Here is a 22,908-nt window from a genome sequence, read left to right as displayed (position 1 = left end):
ATACTGGAGGAATAAAGCTCCGTGGATGAAAGCACAAAACCAGGGAGGATGAGGGGTCCATACTGGAGGAATAAAGCTCTGTGGATGAAAGAACAGAACCAGGGAGGATGATGGGTCCATATTGAAGGAATAAAGCTCTGTGGATGAAAGCACAGAACCAGGGAGGATGATGGGTCCATATTGAAGGAATAAAGCTCTGTGGATGAAAGAACAGAACCAGGGAGGATGAGGGGTCCATACTGAAGGAATAAAGCTCCGTGGATGAAAGCACAGAGACAGGGAGGATGAGGGGTCCATACTGGAGGAATAAAGCTGTGTGGATGAAAGCACAGAACCAGGGAGGATGATGGGTCCATATTGAAGGAATAAAGCTGTGTGGATGAAAGCACAGAACCAGGGAGGATGATGGGTCCATATTGAAGGAATAAAGCTCTGTGGATGAAAGAACAGAACCAGGGAGGATGATGGGTCCATATTGAAGGAATAAAGCTCTGTGGATGAAAGAACAGAACCAGGGAGGATGAGGGGTCCATACTGGAGGAATAAAGCTCTGTGGATGAAAGCACAGAGCCAGGGAGGATGAGGGGTCCATACTGGAGGAATAAAGCTCTGTGGATGAAAGCACAGAACCAGGGAGGATGAGGGGTCCATACTGGAGGAATAAAGCTCTGGAAGCAAGCACAGAGCCAGGGAGGATGAGGGGTCCATACTGGAAGAATACAGCTCTGTGGATGAAAGCACAGAACCAGGGAGGATGAGGGGTCCATACTGGAGGAATAAAGCTCTGGATGAAAGCACAGAGCCAGGGAGGATGAGGGGTCCATACTGGAAGAATACAGCTCTTTGGATGAAAGCACAGAACCAGGGAGGATGAGGGGTCCATACTGGAGGAATAAAGCTCTGTGGATGAAAGCACAGAGCCAGGGAGGATGAGGGGTCCATACTGGAGGAATAAAGCTCTGTGGATGAAAGCACAGAGCCAGGGAGGATGAGGGGTCCATACTGGAGGAATAAAGCTCTGTGGATGAAAGCACAGAGCCAGGGAGGATGAGGGGTCCATACTGGAGGAATAAAGCTCTGTGGATGAAAGCACAGAACCAGGGAGGATGAGGGGTCCATACTGGAGGAATAAAGCTCTGGATGAAAGCACAGAACCAGGGAGGATGAGGGGTCCATACTGGAGGAATAAAGCTCTGTGGATGAAAGCACAGAACCAGGGAGGATGAGGGGTCCATACTGGAGGAATAAAGCTCCGTGGATGAAAGCACAGAACCAGGGAGGATGAGGCGTCCATACTGAAGGAATAAAGCTCCGTGGATGAAAGCACAGAACCAGGGAGGATGAGGGGTCCATACTGGAGGACTAAAGCTCCGTGGATGAAAGCACAGAGCCAGGGAGGATGAGGGGTCCATACTGGAGGAATAAAGCTCTGTGGATGAAAGCACAGAACCAGGGAGGATGAGGGGTCCATACTGGAGGAATAAAGCTCTGTGGATGAAAGCACAGAGCCAGGGAAAATGAGGGGTCCATTCTGGAGGAATAAAGCTCTGTGGATGAAAGCACAGAACCAGGGAGGATGAGGGGTCCATACTGGAGGAATAAAGCTCTGGAAGCAAGCACAGAGCCAGGGAGGATGAGGGGTCCATACTGGAAGAATACAGCTCTGTGGATGAAAGCACAGAACCAGGGAGGATGAGGGGTTCATACTGGAGGAATAAAGCTCTGGATGAAAGCACAGAGCCAGGGAGGATGAGGGGTCCATACTGGAAGAATACAGCTCTGTGGATGAAAGCACAGAACCAGGGAGGATGAGGGGTCCATACTGGAGGAATAAAGCTCTGTGGATGAAAGCACAGAGCCAGGGAGGATGAGGGGTCCATACTGGAGGAATAAAGCTCTGTGGATGAAAGCACAGAGCCAGGGAGGATGAGGGGTCCATACTGGAGGAATAAAGCTCTGTGGATGAAAGCACAGAGCCAGGGAGGATGAGGGGTCCATACTGGAGGAATAAAGCTCTGTGGATGAAAGCACAGAACCAGGGAGGATGAGGGGTCCATACTGGAGGAATAAAGCTCCGTGGATGAAAGCACAGAACCAGGGAGGATGAGGGGTCCATACTGGAGGAATAAAGCTCTGGAAGCAAGCACAGAGCCAGGGAGGATGAGGGGTCCATACTGGAAGAATACAGCTCTGTGGATGAAAGCACAGAACCAGGGAGGATGAGGGGTCCATACTGGAGGAATAAAGCTCTGGATGAAAGCACAGAGCCAGGGAGGATGAGGGGTCCATACTGGAAGAATACAGCTCTGTGGATGAAAGCACAGAACCAGGGAGGATGAGGGGTCCATACTGGAGGAATAAAGCTCCGTGGATGAAAGCACAGAACCAGGGAGGATGAGGGGTCCATACTGGAGGAATAAAGCTCTGTGGATGAAAGCACAGAACCAGGGAGGATGAGGGGTCCATACTGGAGGAATAAAGCTCTGTGGATGAAAGCACAGAACCAGGGAGGATCAGGGGTCCATACTGGAGGAATAAAGCTCCGTGGATGAAAGCACAGAACCAGGGAGGATGAGGGGTCTATACTGGAGGAATAAAGCTCCGTGGATGAAAGCACAGAACCAGGGAGGATGATGGGTCCATATTGAAGGAATAAAGCTCCGTGGATGAAAGCACAGAACCAGGGAGGATGATGGGTCCATATTGAAGGAATAAAGCTCTGTGGATGAAAGAACAGAACCAGGGAGGATGAGGGGTCCATACTGAAGGAATAAAGCTCCGTGGATGAAAGCACAGAGCCAGGGAGGATGAGGGGTCCATACTGGAGGAATAAAGCTGTGTGGATGAAAGCACAGAACCAGGGAGGATGATGGGTCCATATTGAAGGAATAAAGCTCTGTGGATGAAAGAACAGAACCAGGGAGGATGATGGGTCCATATTGAAGGAATAAAGCTCTGTGGATGAAAGAACAGAACCAGGGAGGATGAGGGGTCCATATTGAAGGAATAAAGCTCTGTGGATGAAAGAACAGAACCAGGGAGGATGAGGGGTCCATACTGGAGGAATAAAGCTCTGTGGATGAAAGCACAGAGCCAGGGAGGATGAGGGGTCCATACTGGAGGAATAAAGCTCTGTGGATGAAAGCACAGAACCAGGGAGGATGAGGGGTCCATACTGGAGGACTAAAGCTCCGTGGATGAAAGCACAGAACCAGGGAGGATGAGGGGTCCATACTGGAGGAATAAAGCTCTGTGGATGAAAGCACAGAGCCAGGGAGGATGAGGGGTCCATACTGGAGGAATAAAGCTCTGTGGATGAAAGCACAGAGCCAGGGAGGATGAGGGGTCCATACTGGAGGAATAAAGCTCTGTGGATGAAAGCACAGAACCAGGGAGGATGAGGGGTCCATACTGGAGGAATAAAGCTCTGGAAGCAAGCACAGAGCCAGGGAGGATGAGGGGTCCATACTGGAAGAATACAGCTCTGTGGATGAAAGCACAGAACCAGGGAGGATGAGGGGTCCATACTGGAGGAATAAAGCTCTGGATGAAAGCACAGAGCCAGGGAGGATGAGGGGTCCATACTGGAAGAATACAGCTCTGTGGATGAAAGCACAGAACCAGGGAGGATGAGGGGTCCATACTGGAGGAATAAAGCTCTGTGGATGAAAGCACAGAACCAGGGAGGATGAGGGGTCCATACTGGAGGAATAAAGCTCTGTGGATGAAAGCACAGAGCCAGGGAGGATGAGGGGTCCATACTGGAGGAATAAAGCTCTGTGGATGAAAGCACAGAGCCAGGGAGGATGAGGGGTCCATACTGGAGGAATAAAGCTCTGTGGATGAAAGCACAGAACCAGGGAGGATGAGGGGTCCATACTGGAGGAATAAAGCTCTGGATGAAAGCACAGAACCAGGGAGGATGAGGGGTCCATACTGGAAGAATAAATAATAGGAAACTCATACTGAAGGAATAAAGCTGTGTGAATGACAGTACAGATCTAGGGAAAATAGAGGGTCCATATTGGAGATACAGTGGAACCTTGGTTTACAAGTAACGTGGTTAACAAGCGTTTTGAAAGACAAGCAACTTTTATTTTTAATATTTTTATAATCCTTACTCGGTTTGCGAGTGTTGTCTTGCAATACGAGCAAGATTCAAGCCAAATGCGGTGTGCAGTACCGCATTTGGCCAGAGGTGCGTGGGCGCCGGTGTCACTCGGAACGATTCGGAGCCATTGGGAAATACTTGGAATCACCCGGAAATACTCAGTTTCCGAGTTTAGCCGAGCTGCCTCCGAATATTTTCAAATCTCTCCAGCGCCCCCCCCCTCCACCTCTGGCCACATGCGGCATTGCATGTAAAAGAAGTCAATGCGGAAGTCCCCCTTTGCTATGACAATTAAAGTGGTTGTAAACCCACTTTTTAAAAAATAAAAAATAACACCTGCAAGATAAAGGCATAATGAGCTAGTATGCACAGCTCATTATATAATACTCACCTCAGATCGAAGCCCCCGCAGCCGACATCTCTCCCGGGGGTTACTTCCAGGTATCGCGGCTCCGGCGCTGTAATTGGTCGGAGCCGCAGTGACGTCACTCCTGTGCATGCACGTGGGAGCCACCAGTTCTGCTCTCTGATTATTGAATCTGCAAGCTGAGATAACATGCACGGCATTCACACATTTTCACAGTAACCAGGAGATAAAACAAAGTTCAGGAATATTCCATTATCCCATTGTTTTGCAAATCTATGTACACTACAAACTGTATGATTGAATCGGTTCTGATATCGCTGTTTTACTAACTTATTATTCTAAAGAGGAAACCTTCATCTTGTTTGCAAATATTAAAGATTCTAACTACCAGCAAGAATAAGTCCTTACATTTAAAGAGCGCCTCTCATTTCAGATACATCATGGCAGCGCCTGTTAGCGGGTATCCACTCACCTGCTGCAGCCACGTCCCTCACCTTGTTGTGTCACTGCCGCATCATCAGCCACCCCATTAAATTGAATGGGACTGTCGGTAAATCAACAGCGGGCCAGAGGTGGAGCCACTGCAGGGCAGAGATGACAGTTGCTCTTTAAAAATTATGATTTAAATCAAACCTTTTTTACTAGTGATTTAAATAAAATCCACCCTGGCATGGATCCTGTGTTCCTTCAAAAGCAGGAACACCGATCCATGCCTTCCACTAGTAAAAGTACATTTTAGGCACACAGTTAGCCCTTTGGTTGCCCCTGATGTTAACCCCCTCCCAGCCAGTGTCATTAGTACAGTGACAGTGCATATTTTTTTAGCACTGATCACTGTATTAGTGTCACTGGTTCCCAAAAAAGTGCCAAAAGTGTCAGTTAGGTGTCCAATTTGTCTGCCGCAGTATCACAATCCAGCTTTAAAGCGGATGTGCCACGGGAAAAATATATTAAAAGCCAGCAGCTACAAATACTGCAGCTGCTGACTTTTAATATAAGGACACTCACCTGTCCTGGAGTCCAGCGGTGATCGCAGCAGATGACGAGCCGATCGCTCGTCACCCTGCTGCTCCCCCCTCCATCCTCGGTGAGGGAACCAGGAAGTGAAGCGCTCCGGCTTCACTGCCCGGTTCCCTACGGCGCATGCGCGAGTCGCGCTGCGCCCGCCGATTGGCTCCCGCTGTGTGCTGGGAGCCGAGTGTTCCCAGCATACAACGGGGGGGCGACGGGAAGCGGAGGAAAAACCCGTCCTTTGCCCGTATCGTAGGGCCGGAAGTGGGTGCAGATACCTGTCTGTAGACAGGTATCTGCACCCCCTCCCCCCTGAAAGGTGTCAAATGTGACACCGGAGGGGGGGGAGGGTTCCGATCAGCGGGACTCCACTTTAGAGTGGAGATCCGCTTTAAGTCCCTGATCACCGCCATTACTAGTAAAATAAAAATAAAAATCAAAAGCACCATAAATAAGTCCCATAGTTTGTAGACGCTAAAACTTTTGTGCAAACCAATCGATATACACTTACTGGGAATTTTTTTACAAAAAATATGTAGCAGAATACGTATTGTTCTAAATGAAAGAAAAGTTAAACCCAAAAGTGGAACTTCCGCTTATCTGATTGCTCCCCCCCTCCGGTGCCGCAATAGGCACCTTTCTGGGGGGACAGGTTACATGTCTGACAGGTATGCTTTCCCACTTCCGGGAGCCTCAGCCGCGGATATTGACATTACGGGTGTGGCTTTCTCCTCCTCCTCCCTCCCCCAGCCGCTAGGCCAGTAGGAGAGAGGAGCGGGGCCTCGCGCGTGCGCAGTAGGGTTCCCAGCGTGAAGCTGAAAGGCTACACTGCTGGGTTCCCTAACAGACAGCTGATGGAAACATCAGCTGTGGTGCCGACATCGCTGGACTCCAGGACAGGTAAGTGTCCATTTTTTTTTTTTTTATTTAAAATTCTTTGGGTGGAACACCGCTTTAATAAAAAAATAGGCAATAGAACCTTCTCTTCTGGGGGTCCCCTGCTGGTGCTCCTAGCTCCTCACCCTTCTGAGTACCCCCATACCAAGCTGATGATTATGATAAAGGCATTCTCTATCTTTACTCCTTAGGACATCATCAGGTCAGAAACGTGTCCTGTAGCCTCATCGTTATTGAAGTAGAACTATAGGCAAAACGTTGTTTTCTCATTTTGAATAGCAGTAAGGGAGGGTTAATTTATTGTTTATGCCATCTGTGCCCCATAGGGGAGATTTCCCTTCACTTCCTGTCCCATTGTCAAAACAGGACGTTCTGTCAAAGCAAGGGAATCCCTGATTGTTACCAGAACCAATGATGTCCCCAGTGGAAGATTTCCCCACTCTTACTGTTCTGGTGACAACATGAAATGTAGGAATTACTTTCACTGATAATGGTAGACAGCACACAGCAGGTACCGGAGGGGGAAAGCACACAGCAGGTACCGGAGGAGGGGAGCCAAGCCTGTACCGGAGGAGGGGAGACAAGCCTGTACCGGAGGAGGGGAGACAAGCCTGTACCGGAGGGGGGAAGCCAAGCCTGTACCGGAGGGGGGAAGCCAAGCCTGTACCGGAGGAGGGCGCACACACTCATTCACTCACCTTAAAGTTTTCGGTGTCAGCACTGCTGGTGACAGGACACAACGGCCGGATATGGGAACCCGGAAGTGTGCGTAGCCATGGTTACAGAACGCATCCCGGTACTAGCGCCGCGCTAACAGTCAAAGAGATTCCGCCAATAACAGCCAGAGTTGGAGCGATGATAGGCGCGGCCAAGCTGGCGATTGGCTGGAGGCGGGCTCATGGACGGTTATAGTGGTGAATGATGAGGGGGTGTGTTGTGTGTACAGTATTGTACGTTTATCAGTATAATAGAATAATCCCCATAGGAGATCGCAGGGTGATAGAAAGCGGGCGATCAGCCGCCTGCACCCCAGTGGAGTGTGTTGTCCTTTATTGCTTCTCACCCGGCAGTGTTCTAGTTGGCACTATTCGCTGTCATTGTTACTTGTGCTTGTTTGGCATACAAGTGTGGGAAAAAATAATAGAATGTAAATAAAATAAAATAGCAACCCCCCTCCAAAAAAAAACCTGAAAAATGGCATAGCTCCCAAGTGTCCCTGATTTCAAGGGACTGTCTCTTATCCCGAATAAAGTCCCTATGTCCCTCTTCAGTTGGCCCTCATTTTGGTCTGATTTATATAGTTATGTATAAAATGCACTATTCGTCTATCGAAAGGTGTTTTATAGAGCTAAACCTTTCATTCAATTTCTAGATTGCTGCATTTGTACATTCCAGCTACAGTACAGAACTCCACCAACAGCCCACTCCCATAGTATACCCATCTTTTCCTCTGTCTACTCTTTCAGTACAGACCCCACTCCCCTCCAAACCCCCCCCCAGTACAGACCCCACTCCCCTCCAAACCCCCCCAGTACAGACCCCACTCCCCTCCAATCCCCCCCCAGTACAGACCCCACTCCCCTCCAAACCCCCCCAGTACAGACCCCACTCCCCTCCAATCCCCCCCAGTACAGACCCCACTCCCCTCCAAACCCCCCCAGTACAGACCCCTCTCCCCTCCAAACCCCCCAGTACAGACCCCACTCCCCTCCAAACCCCCCCCAGTACAGACCCCTCTCCCCTCCAAACCCCCAGTACAGACCCCTCTCCCCTCCAAACCCCCCCAATACAGACCCCTCTCCCCTCCAAACCCCCCAGTACAGACCCCACTCCCCCCCCAACCCCCCCCAGTACAGACCCCACTCCCCTCCAAACCCCCCAGTACAGACCCCACTCCCCTCCAAACCCCCCCCAGTACAGACCCCTCTCCCCTCCAAACCCCCAGTACAGACCCCTCTCCCCTCCAAACCCCCCCAATACAGACCCCTCTCCCCTCCAAACCCCCCAGTACAGACCCCACTCCCCTCCAAACCCCCCCCAGTACAGACCCCTCTCCCCTCCAAACCCCCCAGTACAGACCCCACTCCCCTCCAAACCCCCCAGTACAGACCCCTCTCCCCTCCAAACCCCCCAGTACAGACCCCACTCCCCTCCAAACCCCCCCCCAGTACAGACCCCACTCCCCTCCAAACCCCCCCAGTACAGACCCCACTCCCCTCCAATCCCCCCCCAGTACAGACCCCACTCCCCTCCAAACCCCCCCAGTACAGACCCCACTCCCCTCCAATCCCCCCCCAGTACAGACCCCACTCCCCTCCAAACCCCCCCAGTACAGACCCCTCTCCCCTCCAAACCCCCCAGTACAGACCCCACTCCCCTCCAAACCCCCCCCAGTACAGACCCCTCTCCCCTCCAAACCCCCAGTACAGACCCCTCTCCCCTCCAAACCCCCCCAATACAGACCCCTCTCCCCTCCAAACCCCCCAGTACAGACCCCACTCCCCTCCAAACCCCCCCCAGTACAGACCCCTCTCCCCTCCAAACCCCCCAGTACAGACCCCACTCCCCCCCAACCCCCCCCCAGTACAGACCCCTCTCCCCTCCAAACCCCCAGTACAGACCCCTCTCCCCTCCCAACCCCCCCAATACAGACCCCCCTCCCCTCCAAACCCCCCAGTACAGACCCCACTCCCCTCCAAACCCCCCCCAGTACAGACCCCTCTCCCCTCCAAACCCCCCAGTACAGACCCCACTCCCCTCCAAACCCCCCAGTACAGACCCCTCTCCCCTCCAAACCCCCCAGTACAGACCCCACTCCCCTCCAAACCCCCCCAGTACAGACCCCACTCCCCTCCAAACCCCCCAGTACAGACCCCACTCCCCTCCAAACCCCCCAGTACAGACCCCACTCCCCTCCAAACCCCCAGTACAGACCCCACTCCCCTCTAAATCCCCCAGTACAGACCCCACTCCCCTCCAATCCCCCCCAGTACAGACCCCACTCCCCTCCAAACCCCCCCAGTACAGACCCCACTCCCCTCCAAACCCCCCAGTACAGACCCCACTCCCCTCCAAACCCCCCCCAGTACAGACCCCTCTCCCCTCCAAACCCCCAGTACAGACCCCTCTCCCCTCCAAACCCCCCCAATACAGACCCCTCCCCCCTCCAAACCCCCCAGTACAGACCCCACTCCCCTCCAAACCCCCCCCAGTACAGACCCCTCTCCCCTCCAAACCCCCCAGTACAGACCCCACTCCCCTCCAAACCCCCCCCAGTACAGACCCCTCTCCCCTCCAAACCCCCAGTACAGACCCCTCTCCCCTCCAAACCCCCCCAATACAGACCCCTCTCCCCTCCAAACCCCCCAGTACAGACCCCACTCCCCTCCAAACCCCCCCCAGTACAGACCCCACTCCCCTCCAAACCCCCCAGTACAGACCCCACTCCCCTCCAAACCCCCCAGTACAGACACCACTCTCCTCCAAACCCCCCAGTACAGACCCCACTCCCCTCCAAACCCCCAGTACAGACCCCACTCCCCTCCAAACCCCCCAGTACAGACCCCACTCCCCTCCAAACCCCCCAGTACAGACCCCACTCCCCTCCAAACCCCCCCAGTACAGACCCCACTCCCCTCCAAACCCCCCCAGTACAGACCCCTCTCCCCTCCAAACCCCCAGTACAGACCCCTCTCCCCTCCAAACCCCCCCGTGCAGACCCCACTCCCCTCCAAACCCCCCCAGTACAGACCCAACTCCCCTCCAAACCCCCCCAGTACAGACCCCACTCCCCTCCAAACCCCCCCCAGTACAGACCCCTCTCCCCTCCAAACCCCCAGTACAGACCCCTCTCCCCTCCAAACCCCCCCCAGTACAGACCCCTCTCCCCTCCAAACCCCCCAGTACAGACCCCACTCCCCTCCAAACCCCCCCAGTACAGACCCCACTCCCCTCCAAACCCCCCCAGTACAGACCCCTCTCCCCTCCAAACCCCCCAGTACAGACCCCACTCCCCTCCAAACCCCCCCCAGTACAGACCCCTCTCCCCTCCAAACCCCCAGTACAGACCCCTCTCCCCTCCAAACCCCCCCAGTACAGACCCCTCTCCCCTCCAAACCCCCCAGTACAGACCCCACTCCCCTCCAAACCCCCCCCAGTACAGACCCCTCTCCCCTCCAAACCCCCAGTACAGACCCCTCTCCCCTCCAAACCCCCCCAGTACAGACCCCTCTCCCCTCCAAATCCCCCAGTACAGACCCCACTCCCCTCCAAACCCCCCAGTACAGACCCCACTCCCCTCCAAACCCCCCCAGTACAGACCCCACTCCCCTCCAAACCCCCCCAGTACAGACCCCTCTCCCCTCCAAACCCCCCCCCAGTACAGACCCCTCTCCCCTCCAAACCCCCCAGTACAGACCCCACTCCCCTCCAAACCTCCAAACCCCCAGTACAGACCCCTCTCCCCTCCAAACCCCCCCCAGTACAGACCCCTCTCCCCTCCAAACCCCCCAGTACAGACCCCACTCCCCTCCAAACCCCCCCAGTACAGACCCCACTCCCCTCCAAACCCCCCCAGTACAGACCCAACTCCCCTCCAAACCCCCCCCAGTACAGACCCCACTCCCCTCCAAACCCCCCCAGTACAGACCCCACTCCCTCCAAACCCCCCCAGTACAGACCCAACTCCCCTCCAAACCCCCCAGTACAGACCCCACTCCCCTCCAAACCCCCCAGTACAGACCCACTCCCCTCCAAACCCCCCCCCCCAGTACATACCCCTCTCCCCTCCAAACCCTGCAGTACAGACCCCACTCCCCTCCAAACCCCCAGTAAAGAGCTGAAAAAAACACGTAGTTTGGTGTATGTTGGCTGAAAATGTTCTGCCATCTGTATGCAGAACAAGTTCACGGACAACGCCTTTCGTACAAAATTGCACAGATTTGTCTGATGGAAATCCAATCATGTGTACGAGGCTTTATGGATGGGGCACTATGTCCCCAGTTCAGAAATAAAAGACAATAGCTTTCTGGAATATTTAGTACTGAGTACTGGGATCTATAGGGGTTGGAGTGTATGATGCCGCGTACACACGATCATTTTTCAGCATGAAAAAAAACATAGTTTTTCCAACTTCATCATTAAAATTACGTTGCCCACACACCATCGTTTAAAAAAAAATGATCTAGCAAAGCGCGGTGACGTACAACACGTACGACGGCACTATAAAGGGGAAGTTCCATTCGCCTTTGGACTGCTTTAGCTGATTCCGTGTTAGTAAAAGATGATTCGCGCTTTTCTGTCTGTTACAGCGTGATGAATGTGCTTACTCCATTATGAACGGTAGTTTTACCAGCGCTCCCGTCTCATACCTTGCTTCTGAGCATGCGCAGGTTTTTAACATCGTTTTAGCCCACACACGATCATTTTTTACAGCCGAAAAACGACAGTCTGCTGCTTACCCTTTCACTGTCCAGCTACATGGTGGAAGTGGAGAGCAGAATGTTATTTAACTGCAGAACACAAAAAAATCAGGTCCTCTGCTCTAGACAGAGAAATTAATGAATACTTTGAATGGCAAAAGTTCTCTTTCTTCTGTTTGCTTAGCTGTTTGCCTAGAGTTAAGCTTTAGGCTTGGGTCACACTATAAACTGCATGTGAATCGCAAAGGAACCACACCGCATTCCTATTAACCACTTGACAACCGATGACGTCATATGACATCCTCGACTTTGTGCAGTCATATCTGAATGATGCCTGCAGCTACAGGCATCATTCAGATATCTCCGTCTTCTGCCGGTGAGTTTCTGCACGATCAGAATGATCAAAGCGGCAGTTCCGCCGATTTATCGTTCTTATAGGCAGCAGGAGGGGACGTCCCCCCCCTCCCGCTGCCATCCGGTGCTTCGCCGGGCTCTCCCGTGACATCGGGGGCCTGGAAAACAAATCGGCTGGCTCTGGCTTGGAAGCATAGAGAAGACTGGTGACCAGATGGTCACCATTCATCTCTATGACCATCAGAGGCCCGGGCGCGACGTTATGACGTCACTCCCAGGTACCTGGAAGTAAACAAAGCCGCAATTGCGGCTGTCGGCATGAGATCAGTGAATTTTTTTTCACAATCTCAAAAATTGGGCTAACTTTACTGTTTTGTTATTTTTTAATTCATGAAACCGTTTTTTTTCCCCAAAAAAGGTGTTTGAAAAATTATTGCGCAAATACTGTGCAAAAAAAAAAGTTGCAATGACTGCCATTTTATTCCCTAGGGTGTCTGCTAAAAATAAAATATATATAATGTTTGGGGGTTCTGATTAATTTTCTAGCAAAAAAATTGTGATTTTTACATGAAGGAGAGAAGTGCCAAAATAGGCCCGGTGGACAAGTGGTTAAATTCACATGCGATTCAGTGTGGTGCAATTTGAGCCAATGCATGCAGAAATTTTGGAACCGCACTGCAAGCATGATCATTTTGTACCATACTATCTGGTGCTAGTAAACGTACTGCGTTTGCGACCTGCGTTTGGAGTGTCATTAAGATTCCACTACAGAAAGCAAGGGCAGTGCGATTTGAATTTCCTGAACCGCATTAATGTGAAGCCTTAAAGCTGAACTCCAGCCTTACATACCAGACCCATATCCAAGCACGCCGCCCGGCCGGTCAGGAAAGGAGTGGGGACGAGCGAGCGCCCCCGCCCTCCTGAGCCGTACCAGGCCACATGCCCTCAACATGGGGGGGGGGGTGGGTGCTCTGGGGCAGGGGGGCGCCCTGCAGCCCCCCACCCCAAAGCACCCTGTCCCCATGCTGCTAGTAAGAGAGCTAAAAAGAAGATAGCGGCGGCCAGCCCCGAAGAAGGCACCGGAGAGCGAGCAGGAGAAGAACCGGCGAGCGCGGACAGCGGAGAGCGGAGAAGATGGAAGAAGACCCCCCAGAGAGTGGAGAAGACCCCTCGGAGAGTGGAGAAGACCCCCGGAGCTGACTAATAAATTATTTTAAAACCCTGTGTTGTGTGTTTATTTTATTGACATTTTTCTTCCAGGTGAATGGGTAGGGGTACCATGTACCCCATATTCATTCACCTAGGGTGGGGTGCCGGTATCTGGGGGCCCTCTTATTAAAGGGGTCTCCCAGATTCCGATAAGCCCCCCGCCCGCAGACCCCGACAACCAACGGCCAGGGTTGTCGGGAAGAGGCCCTGTCCTTATCAACATGGGGACAGGGTGCTTTGGGGTGGGGGGGCTGCAGGGCGCCCCCCTGTCCCAGAGCACCTACCCCCTCCATGTTGAGGGCATGTGGCCTGGTACGGGTCAGGAGGGGGGGGGGGCTTGCTTGGATTCAGGTTTGGTATGTATTGTGATCCTGCTCATCAGTCCTGCCTACTTAAGCCTTCCAGTTCAGATGATCTCTACCTTTGCCTTGGTCAACATCACAGAGACTTTCTCCCGCGGTCCTGTTGAAGACTTTTCTCAGCTGACATCCCTTCTGGCTCTCTGACATTTGGCTTGGCTGACTACCCGATCCCTCAACTCTGGCTATGTTTTGACTACGCTTATCTGTTTATCTTTTTATTATTAAACGAGTGTGATTTAACTGTACTTCTGTCTCGGTTTGATTCATGGTTTCTGACACCAGTTCACACATCTCCGCATCGGCTCTGGTGCAAATTGCACAGGAGTCCTGTGAGTATTTTGGTCCGTTTTCAGGTCAGAATTCAGCCAAATATTTAGGCTGAAATCGGACCTAAAGCAGCGAATGGTTTTGCACCGGACTCCTGCTCCTGTTTCTCAAGTGTGAACCCAGCCTTTCATATCATAACCCCTACTATAAATATGCAACACCTTATGCTAAGTTGTTCTGTGTAGCATTTTTGTTATCATGTTACCTACTTGAATATTCATCTGACAACATGCCGATAAATTACATTGCAATAAACGTTACAACATACAGTATGTTACATTCAAACTATTTGTTTTTAGATATATAAATCACACATCTGACATGGCTTTAGAGCATAAAAGAGCAGTGGTTCTCAACCTGGGGGTCAAATGACAATTTGCCAGGGGTCACTAAATCCTGGGCTGTTCACTCTCAGCCTTTTCACAGCCCTCCAGCAGGGCTGTCCCTGGATCCCTTGCCCACCCATTCAGTTCACGGCATGGCTGTGTGGCAGAGACTAGAGGTCAGTTGACTGGTGAGAAATGTGAAGTGGGAGGGGCTTGAGGAGACCCTATTTCCTGATTTTGCCATAGGTGTCACTGCTGCGAGACACCACAAAGCTGGAGACACAGGGCCAGATTCTCAGTCAGCGGCGTATTTCTGCAGTGGCGTAACGTATCCGATTTACGTTACGCCTCCGCAACTTAGACGGGCAAGTACTGTATTCTCAAAGCACTTGCTCCGTAAGTTGCGGCGGCGTAGCGTAAATCGGCCGGCGTAAGCCCGCCTAATTCAAATTTGGATCAGGGGGGAGTGTTTTATGTAAAACTACTGTGACCCGACGTGATTGACGTTTTTGCGGAACGGCGCATGCGCCGTCCGTGGAATTTCCCAGTGTGCATTGCTCCAAAGTACGCCGCAAGGACGTCATTGGTTTCGACGTGAATGTAAATGAAGTCCAGCCCCATTCACGGACGACTTACGCAAACGACGTAACTTTTTCAAATTTCGACGCGGGAACGACGGCCATACTTAACATTGGTACGTCGCACTTATGCCTCATATAGCAGGGGCAACTATACGCCGGGAAAAGCCTAACGTAAACGTCGTAACTTTACTGCGTCGGCCACGCATACGTTCGGGAATTCGCTTATCTAGCTAATTTGCATACTCGACGGAAGGGCCACCTAGCGGTCAAAAAAAAATGCAGTTGAGATCCGACGGCGTAAGACACTTACGCCTGTCGGATCTAATGGATATCTATGCGTAACTGATTCTAAGAATCAGGCGCATAGATACGACGTGTCGGATTAGGACTTACGACGGCGTACATGGCGCTGCGCCGTCGTAAGTCCTTTCAGAATCTGGCCCACAGTGAGTAACACTACCTGTGATTAGAGTTGCCATTTAAAGTCCCCACCAGGCCCGGACTGGGACAAAAAATAGGCCCGGGCATTTTGGAATGAGCAGCCCATGACACCTTAACTGACCCATCCCCACTCTCCATTCTAAAGGATCCCTCGGGAGAGGGGAGGGGGAAACCCTGCAAAGGTGCAGGGGGCAAGGGGACAGGGAAAGAGCAGGGGGGGCAGAGAGCACAGGGAAGAACCTTGAGAACATTGGGTGGGGTGAGAGCACGGGGGGAGGTGGAGAGAATGAGGGGGCAGAGAGCACAGGGGAGAGGCAGAGGTCACAGGGAGGAAGAGGAGAGCACAAGGGGGCCAGAGAGCATGGGGGTCTGGAGAGCACAGGGAGTGGGGGGTTGAAGAGCACAGGGGGAAGCAAAAACACAGGGTGGGGCAGAGAGTACAGGGAGGGCAGGAGAGCACGGGGGTGAAGAGCACATGGGGGAGGCGGAGATCACTGGGGGGAGGCGAAGGGCACAGGGGGGCAGCAGAGAGCATGGGAGGAGGTGGAGAGCACAGGGGGTAGGTGAAGATCAATGGGGGGCTGGAGAGTACTGGGGAAGAGGCAGAGGGTACAGGGGGCAGCGTAGAGCATGGGGGAGGGGGAGAGCAAAGGGGGGCTAGAGAACACTGGGGGGGCTAGAAAGCACTGGGGGAGAGGCAGAGGGCACAGGGGGCAGCGTAGAGTATGGGGGGGAGGTGGAGAGCACAGGGGGAGGCGTAGAGCATTGGGAAGGTGGAGAGCATAGGGGGAGAGACGGAGGGCACAGGGGGGCAGCGTAGAGCATGGGGTGAGGTGGAGAGAACTGGGCTGGTGTGTTAAAGAGCACGGGGGGTTGGAGAGCACAGGGTGAGGTAGAGAGCACTGGGGAGGCTATAGAGCACTGGGGGGCTAGAGAGCACTGGGGGAGAGGCAGAGGGCACAGGGGGGCAGCATGGGGGAAGTGGAGAGCACAGGGGGAGAGATGGAGGGCATAGGGGGCAGCGTAGAGCATGGGGGGAGGTGGAGAGCACAGGGGGAGGCGTAGAGCATTGGGAAGGTGGAGGGCACAGGGGGGCAGCGTAGAGCATGGGGGAGGTGGAGAGCACTGGGCTGGGGTGTTAAAGAGCACTGGGGGTGTTAAAGAGCACTGGGGGGCTGGAGAGCACTGGGGAGGCTAGAGAGCACTGGGGAGGCTAGAGAGCACTGGGGGGCTAGAGAGCACTGGGGGAGAGGCAGAGGACACAGGGGGCAGCATAGAACATGGGGGTGGTGGAGAGCACAGGGGAAGAGATGGAGGGCATAGGGGGCAGCGTAGAGCATGGGGGGAGGTGGAGAGCACAGGAGGGAGGTGGAGAGAAGAGGGGGGCTGGAAAGCACTGGGGGGGATAGAGAGCACTGGGGGGGGGGCTGGAGAGAATTAGGGGGAATTGAAAAGAGCACAGGGGGAGGTGGAGAGCACAGGGGGAGAGGCGGAGGGCACAGGGGGCAGCGTTGAGCATGGGGGGAGGTGTAGAGCACAGGGGGAGAGGCGGAGGGCACAGGGGGCAGCGTTGAGCATGGGGGGAGGTGTAGAGCACAGGGGGAGAGACGGAGGGCACAGGGGGGCAGCGTAGAGCATGGGGGGAGGTGGAGAGCACTGGGGGAGGCGTAGAGCATTGGGAAGGTGGAGGGCACAGGGGGGCAGCGTAGAGCATGGGGGAGGTGGAGAGCACTGGGCTGGGGTGTTAAAGAGCACTGGGGGTGTTAAAGAGCACTGGGGGGCTGGAGAGCACTGGGGAGGCTAGAGAGCACTGGGGAGGCTAGAGAGCACTGGGGGGCTAGAGAGCACTGGGGGAGAGGCAGAGGACACAGGGGGCAGCATAGAACATGGGGGTGGTGGAGAGCACAGGGGAAGAGATGGAGGGCATAGGGGGCAGCGTAGAGCATGGGGGGAGGTGGAGAGCACAGGAGGGAGGTGGAGAGAAGAGGGGGGCTGGAAAGCACTGGGGGGGATAGAGAGCACTGGGGGGGGGCTGGAGAGAATTAGGGGGAATTGAAAAGAGCACAGGGGGAGGTGGAGAGCACAGGGGGAGAGGCGGAGGGCACAGGGGGCAGCGTTGAGCATGGGGGGAGGTGGAGAGCACAGGGGGAGAGGCGGAGGGCACAGGGGGCAGCGTTGAGCATGGGGGGAGGTGTAGAGCACAGGGGGAGAGACGGAGGGCACAGGGGGGCAGCGTAGAGCATGGGGGGAGGTGGAGAGCACTGGGGGGGCTGGAGAGCACTGGGGGAGGTGAAGAGCACAGCGGGAGAGGCGGAGGGCACAGGGGGGCAGCCTAGAGCATGGGGGGAGGTGGAGAGTACAGGAGGGAGGAGGAGAGCACAGGGGGGGTGGGCTGGATAGCACTGAGGGAGAAGTGGAGGGCACAGGGAGAGGTGGATATCACAGGGGGGAGGTGCAGAGCACAGGAAGAGAGGCAGGGGGCAGCAGAGAGCATGGGTGAGGTGGAGAGCACTGGGGGGGGGGGGCTTGAGAGTCCTGTGGGGGGGGGGTAGAGAGCACTGTGGGGGGGGGAGAGCACTGTGGGGGCAGCAGAGATGAGCAGGATAGGTGGAGCGGTGGGTTGGCTGCAAAGAATCATTCTCTCCATCTCCTTCCCGCAGTACCTGAATGCCTGCGAGAGGGAGAGGAGCAGGCATTCAGAGACCGCGGAAAGAAGATGGAGAGAATGATTCTTTTAGATGCAGCCACCCCACCGCTCCACCTATTCAGGTTACAGGGGCCGGCACTTACGTTTTCTCGGAGAGATCCCATCTGCAGAACATGCTGTAGCAGGCTCCTCTCCCTTCCTGGTCACGCCCCCCGGCACCAACGGCTGCAGTTCATTGGCGGCCGTGGAGCGGTGTCTCCTCTAGTCCCTCCCCCTTCTTGTTTAAGTCCTCCTGCTGGATATGCCGATGCCGAAGGCTGAACTGGCAGCCGGGCGGCCGCGGAAAGGTCGGAGGACCGGCGCGGGCTTACAGAGCAGCCTGCCTTGGCCCCGGAAGCAAGAACAGCGGCCCGGCGGCCGCGGCCCACCGGGCATATGCCCGGTTTGCCCTATGGCCAATCCGGGCCTGGTCCCCACTACAGTTCTCAGATCAGCAGATGATCTTGATCAAGAGCACCTAATCACTCTCCCCCCCCCCCCCCCAAGGAGTAAGAGAAGGAATAAAAGTAGAGAATACATGGAAGGGAGAGGAAAAGACGGGGAGGAACAAAGAAAAAAGGAAGAGAAAGAACAAGAAAGATGAGAGAGGGATGGGGGGGACAAGAAATTAATATAGAGAAATTAAAGTGAAAGAAAGGAGAACAGAGCTGGAGACACAGGGCCAGATTCTCAGTCAGCGGCGTATTTCTGCGGTGGCGTAACGTATCCGATTTACGTTACGCCTCCGCAACTTAGACGGGCAAGTACTGTATTCTCAAAGCACTTGCTCCGTAAGTTGCGGCGGCGTAGCGTAAATCGGCCGGCGTAAGCCCGCCTAATTCAAATTTGGATCAGGGGGGGCGTGTTTTATGTAAAACTACTGTGACCCGACGTGATTGACGTTTTTGCGGAACGGCGCATGCGCCGTCCGTGGAATTTCCCAGTGTGCATTGCTCCAAAGTACGCCGCAAGGACGTCATTGGTTTCGACGTGAATGTAAATGAAGTCCAGCCCCATTCACGGACGACTTACGCAAACAACGTAACTTTTTCAAATTTCGACGCGGGAACGACGGCCATACTTAACATTGGTACGTCGCACTTATGCCTCATATAGCAGGGGCAACTATACGCCGGGAAAAGCCTAACGTAAACGTCGTAACTTTACTGCGTCGGCCGCGCATACGTTCGGGAATTCGCTTATCTAGCTAATTTGCATACTCGACGGAAGGGCCACCTAGCGGTAAAAAAAAATGCAGTTGAGATCCGACGGCGTAAGACACTTACGCCTGTTGGATCTAATGGATATCTATGCGTAACTGATTCTAAGAATCAGGCGCATAGATACGACGTGTCGGATTAGGACTTACGACGGCGTACATGGCGCTGCGCCGTCGTAAGTCCTTTCAGAATCTGGCCCACAGTGAGTAACACTACCTGTGATTAGAGTTGCCATTTAAAGTCCCCACTACAGTTCTCAGATCAGCAGATGATCTTGATCAAGAGCACCTAATCCCTCCCCCCCCCCCCCCCCCAAGGAGTAAGAGAAGGAATAAAAGTAGAGAATACATGGAAGGGAGAGGAAAAGACGGGGAGGAACAAAGAAAAAAGGAAGAGAAAGAACAAGAAAGATGAGAGAGGGATGGGGGGGACAAGAAATTAATATAGAGAAATTAAAGTGAAAGAAAGGAGAACAGAGAGAGAGTGGTACATCCTAAAATGTACCAGAAGGGGTTTTAATACTGTACGAGTGTAAGGGACTTGGGGATCCCTAAATGTCCATGGGCTAGGGGCGCAAATTACTTGTCTGGCCCTATGCCGCGTACAGACGGTCGTTTTTTGTGATGAAAAAAAACTTCGTTTTTAAAAACGTCATTTAAAATGACCGTGTGTGGGGGAAAACGTTGTTTTATGTCTTCTGAAAAACGACAAAAAATTCGAGCATGCTTCAATTTTTTATGCCGTTTTTCAAAATGTCGTTTTTTGTGTCACAAAAAATGACCGTGTGTAGCTAAAACGACGTTTAAAACGACGTTTTTAAACCCGCGCATGCTCAGAAGCAAGTTAAGACGCGAGTTTGAATGGAACAGAGTGCCGTCGTACGTGCTGAACATAACCGTGCTTTGCTAGAGCTTTTGGAAAAAACGATGGTGTGTATGCTACGTCGTTTTTGAAAATGAAGTTTGAAAAACGTCGGGTTTTTTTCATCACAAAAACGACCGTCTGTACGCGGCATTAGGTGCTGAAAACCCACGCTACAAAAATTCTACTGTTAGGGGTCCCCACAACTTGTGAAATTTTATCAAGGGGTCACGGTGACTTGTCCTGAATGTTCCACTATGGGGGAAGTTCCTTCACTGACTGCGCAGGCGCAAACTTCCCGACGGAAATCCCCGAACCTCGCCCGGCATCCAGGCTCATTCTTTAACATCCCCGTGGATTGAAGGATGTTAAAAAAAGAGCCAGGAGGCCGAGCGAGCGAAGCGAGCCGTCCGAGCGCAGCGAGGACGTGAGGCCGACTGGCCACTTTCCTCTAAGTCCACGTCGCCCTGGATGCCGGCCGCCGTTCGGGGATTTCCGTCAGCAAGTTTGCACCTGCGCAGTGCTTAAAGGAACTTTCCCGATAGCTGGAACCATCTCAGCGCATCAGTTCGCGCATGCGCTGGAACTTCCGTGATACCTGGAACCAGCACGGCAGATCAACGGCACTAGAAAGGTTGAAAGCCACTGCTTTAGAGGGATTTAATTTGTTGTCAAGGGCAAGCCCCAGCCTGAGATAAAGCTGACTTTTTGGTACATACAGCATATTTTGGTGGCCATACATACATAAAGACTGAAGGTAATAAAAAAGCGCCTGTCCCAGTCATCTACATGCTTTGACTAATGTAGAGTAGCGTACATGTGCATTGAGCCAAAAGAAACCCTACAAAGTGTTCTGTTAAATGCAATGTTTGAGCTGAGCTGGGATCAGGCTGTGCGTTGCCCATCTTTAATGGCTTTTCTGTAATGTGATTATTTTTTATGCAGTCAGCCTCATAGGGTTTGTTTGATATTAGCAGCAAATCTTTGATGGGCACACAAGAGAACAAAAGGTAGCAACATGATTTTATTAATCTGTCCAGACAGAATACTGTCTTACCTAATTAGGATGTTTTCCTTGTTGAATCACAATGAGAACACGTCCCCAGCTATATGAGATGCACAGCGAGGAGGCCCATTGTGCCCTGTATGCTTCATTAAATAGTTAAGCCTCTTATAACTCAGTATTATGCACATGTGACAAGCAGTAGTCGGAGAGAGTGGGTGTTCAGTGGGAGTATTCGTGCTTTGAAAGTAAACAACTTATGCCCTGTACACACGATCGGTTCATCCGATGAAAACAGTCTGATGGATTTTTTCATCAGATATCCGATGAAGCTGACTTTCAGCAGTCTTGCCTACACACCATCAGTTGAAAAAACGATCGTGTCAGAACGCGGTGACGTAAAACACAACGACGTGCTGAGAAAAATGAAGTTCAATGCTTCCAAGCATGCGTCCACTTGATTCTGAGAATGCATGGATTTTTAACCGATGCATGTGCCCACAGACGATCGTTTTTTTCTATTGTTTTTTTAACCATCAGATAATTTTAAAACAAGTTCCTAGTTTTTTCACCGATGGATAAAAAAACGATGGGGCCCACACACGATCGGTTCGTCTGATGAAAACGGTCCGTTTTCATCAGACGATGAGGTGCGGGGGGGGGGTGGGGGCGGTCCGCACCGGGTGACACCCGTTAGAGGGGTGACACCATCCCGTTTTTTTGTTTTTTTTTTAGCTGACATGCCCAGCCTGCCCTGTGCAATCCCAGCCTGCCCTGTACCACCCCAGCCTGCTCTGTGCCACCCCAGCCTACCCTGTACCACCCCAGCCTGCCCTGTATCACCCAGCCTGCCCTGTACCACCCCAGCCTGCCCTGTACCACCCCAAACAGCCCTATACCACCCCAGCCTGCCCTGTACCCCCCAAAACAGCCCTGTACCACCCCAGCCTGCCCTGTACCTCCCCTGCCTGTCCTGTACCACCCCAAACTTTCCCATGCCACCCCAACTTGCCCTGTGCTAACTTGCCCTGTACCACCCCCATCTGCCCTATGCCACCATAACTTGCCCTATACCACCCCAACCTGCCCAATGCCACCCTAACTTGCCCTGTACCACCCCAACCTTTCCCATGCCATCCCAACTTGCCCTATGCCACCCTAACTTGCACTATACCACCCCAACCTGCCCTGTACCACCCTAACTTGCCCTATACCACCCCAACCTGCCCTATGCAACCCTAACTTGCCCTATACCACCCAAACTACCCTATATCACCCCAACATGCCCTATACCACCTTAACCTGTCCTATACCACCCCACTACACCAACCTGCCACTATACCACTCTATACTACCCTAACCTGCCACTATACTGCCCTATACTATCATTTACAGGGGCTGGTTTGGGGTGCGCCCCGTGCCCGTGCGCTGCCTGCTTGGTGCTGGGCAGCCTAGACAGAGGGGGGGTGACACAGTGTTTTACCGCACCGGGTGACACCAACCCTAGTGACGCCACTGCACAGATCCTGTAAAGTACCTCTCTGACTTTGCTGTGTTATTAGGTATATTAAACAGACAGATTGGAGAAGTAATGTGTATAGCACGTATCTTTCCTTTTCATCTGCTAACACTTTAATTTCTACATTACACAGACCATAAAATGACTTTCGTGTTTGTCTTGCAATGCGTTACGATCAACCGCATTCCCCGTGCCTTGAAAAATGCTGGCAAA

General features: G+C 53.0%; 1 protein-coding gene across 2 annotated transcripts in view; it reads right to left on the bottom strand.

The window, feature by feature from the left end:
• The window catches only part of POC5 (POC5 centriolar protein), a 70,425-nt gene extending 63,222 nt beyond the window's left edge, over positions 1–7,203 (bottom strand). For both annotated transcript variants that reach the window (XM_040341203.1, XM_040341212.1), the window contains exon 1: positions 7,085–7,203. The gene's annotated coding sequence lies outside the window, so the exon portion shown is untranslated. The remainder of the gene's footprint in view (positions 1–7,084) is intronic.
• Positions 7,204–22,908: the final 15,705 nt, after the last annotated feature.

The sequence above is a fragment of the Rana temporaria genome, chromosome 1 (genome assembly GCF_905171775.1).
Source record: "Rana temporaria chromosome 1, aRanTem1.1, whole genome shotgun sequence".
Lineage (NCBI taxonomy): Eukaryota > Metazoa > Chordata > Amphibia > Anura > Ranidae > Rana > Rana temporaria.
Note: the sequence above shows the minus strand (reverse complement) of the source record. Positions and strands in the feature narration are given on the sequence as shown.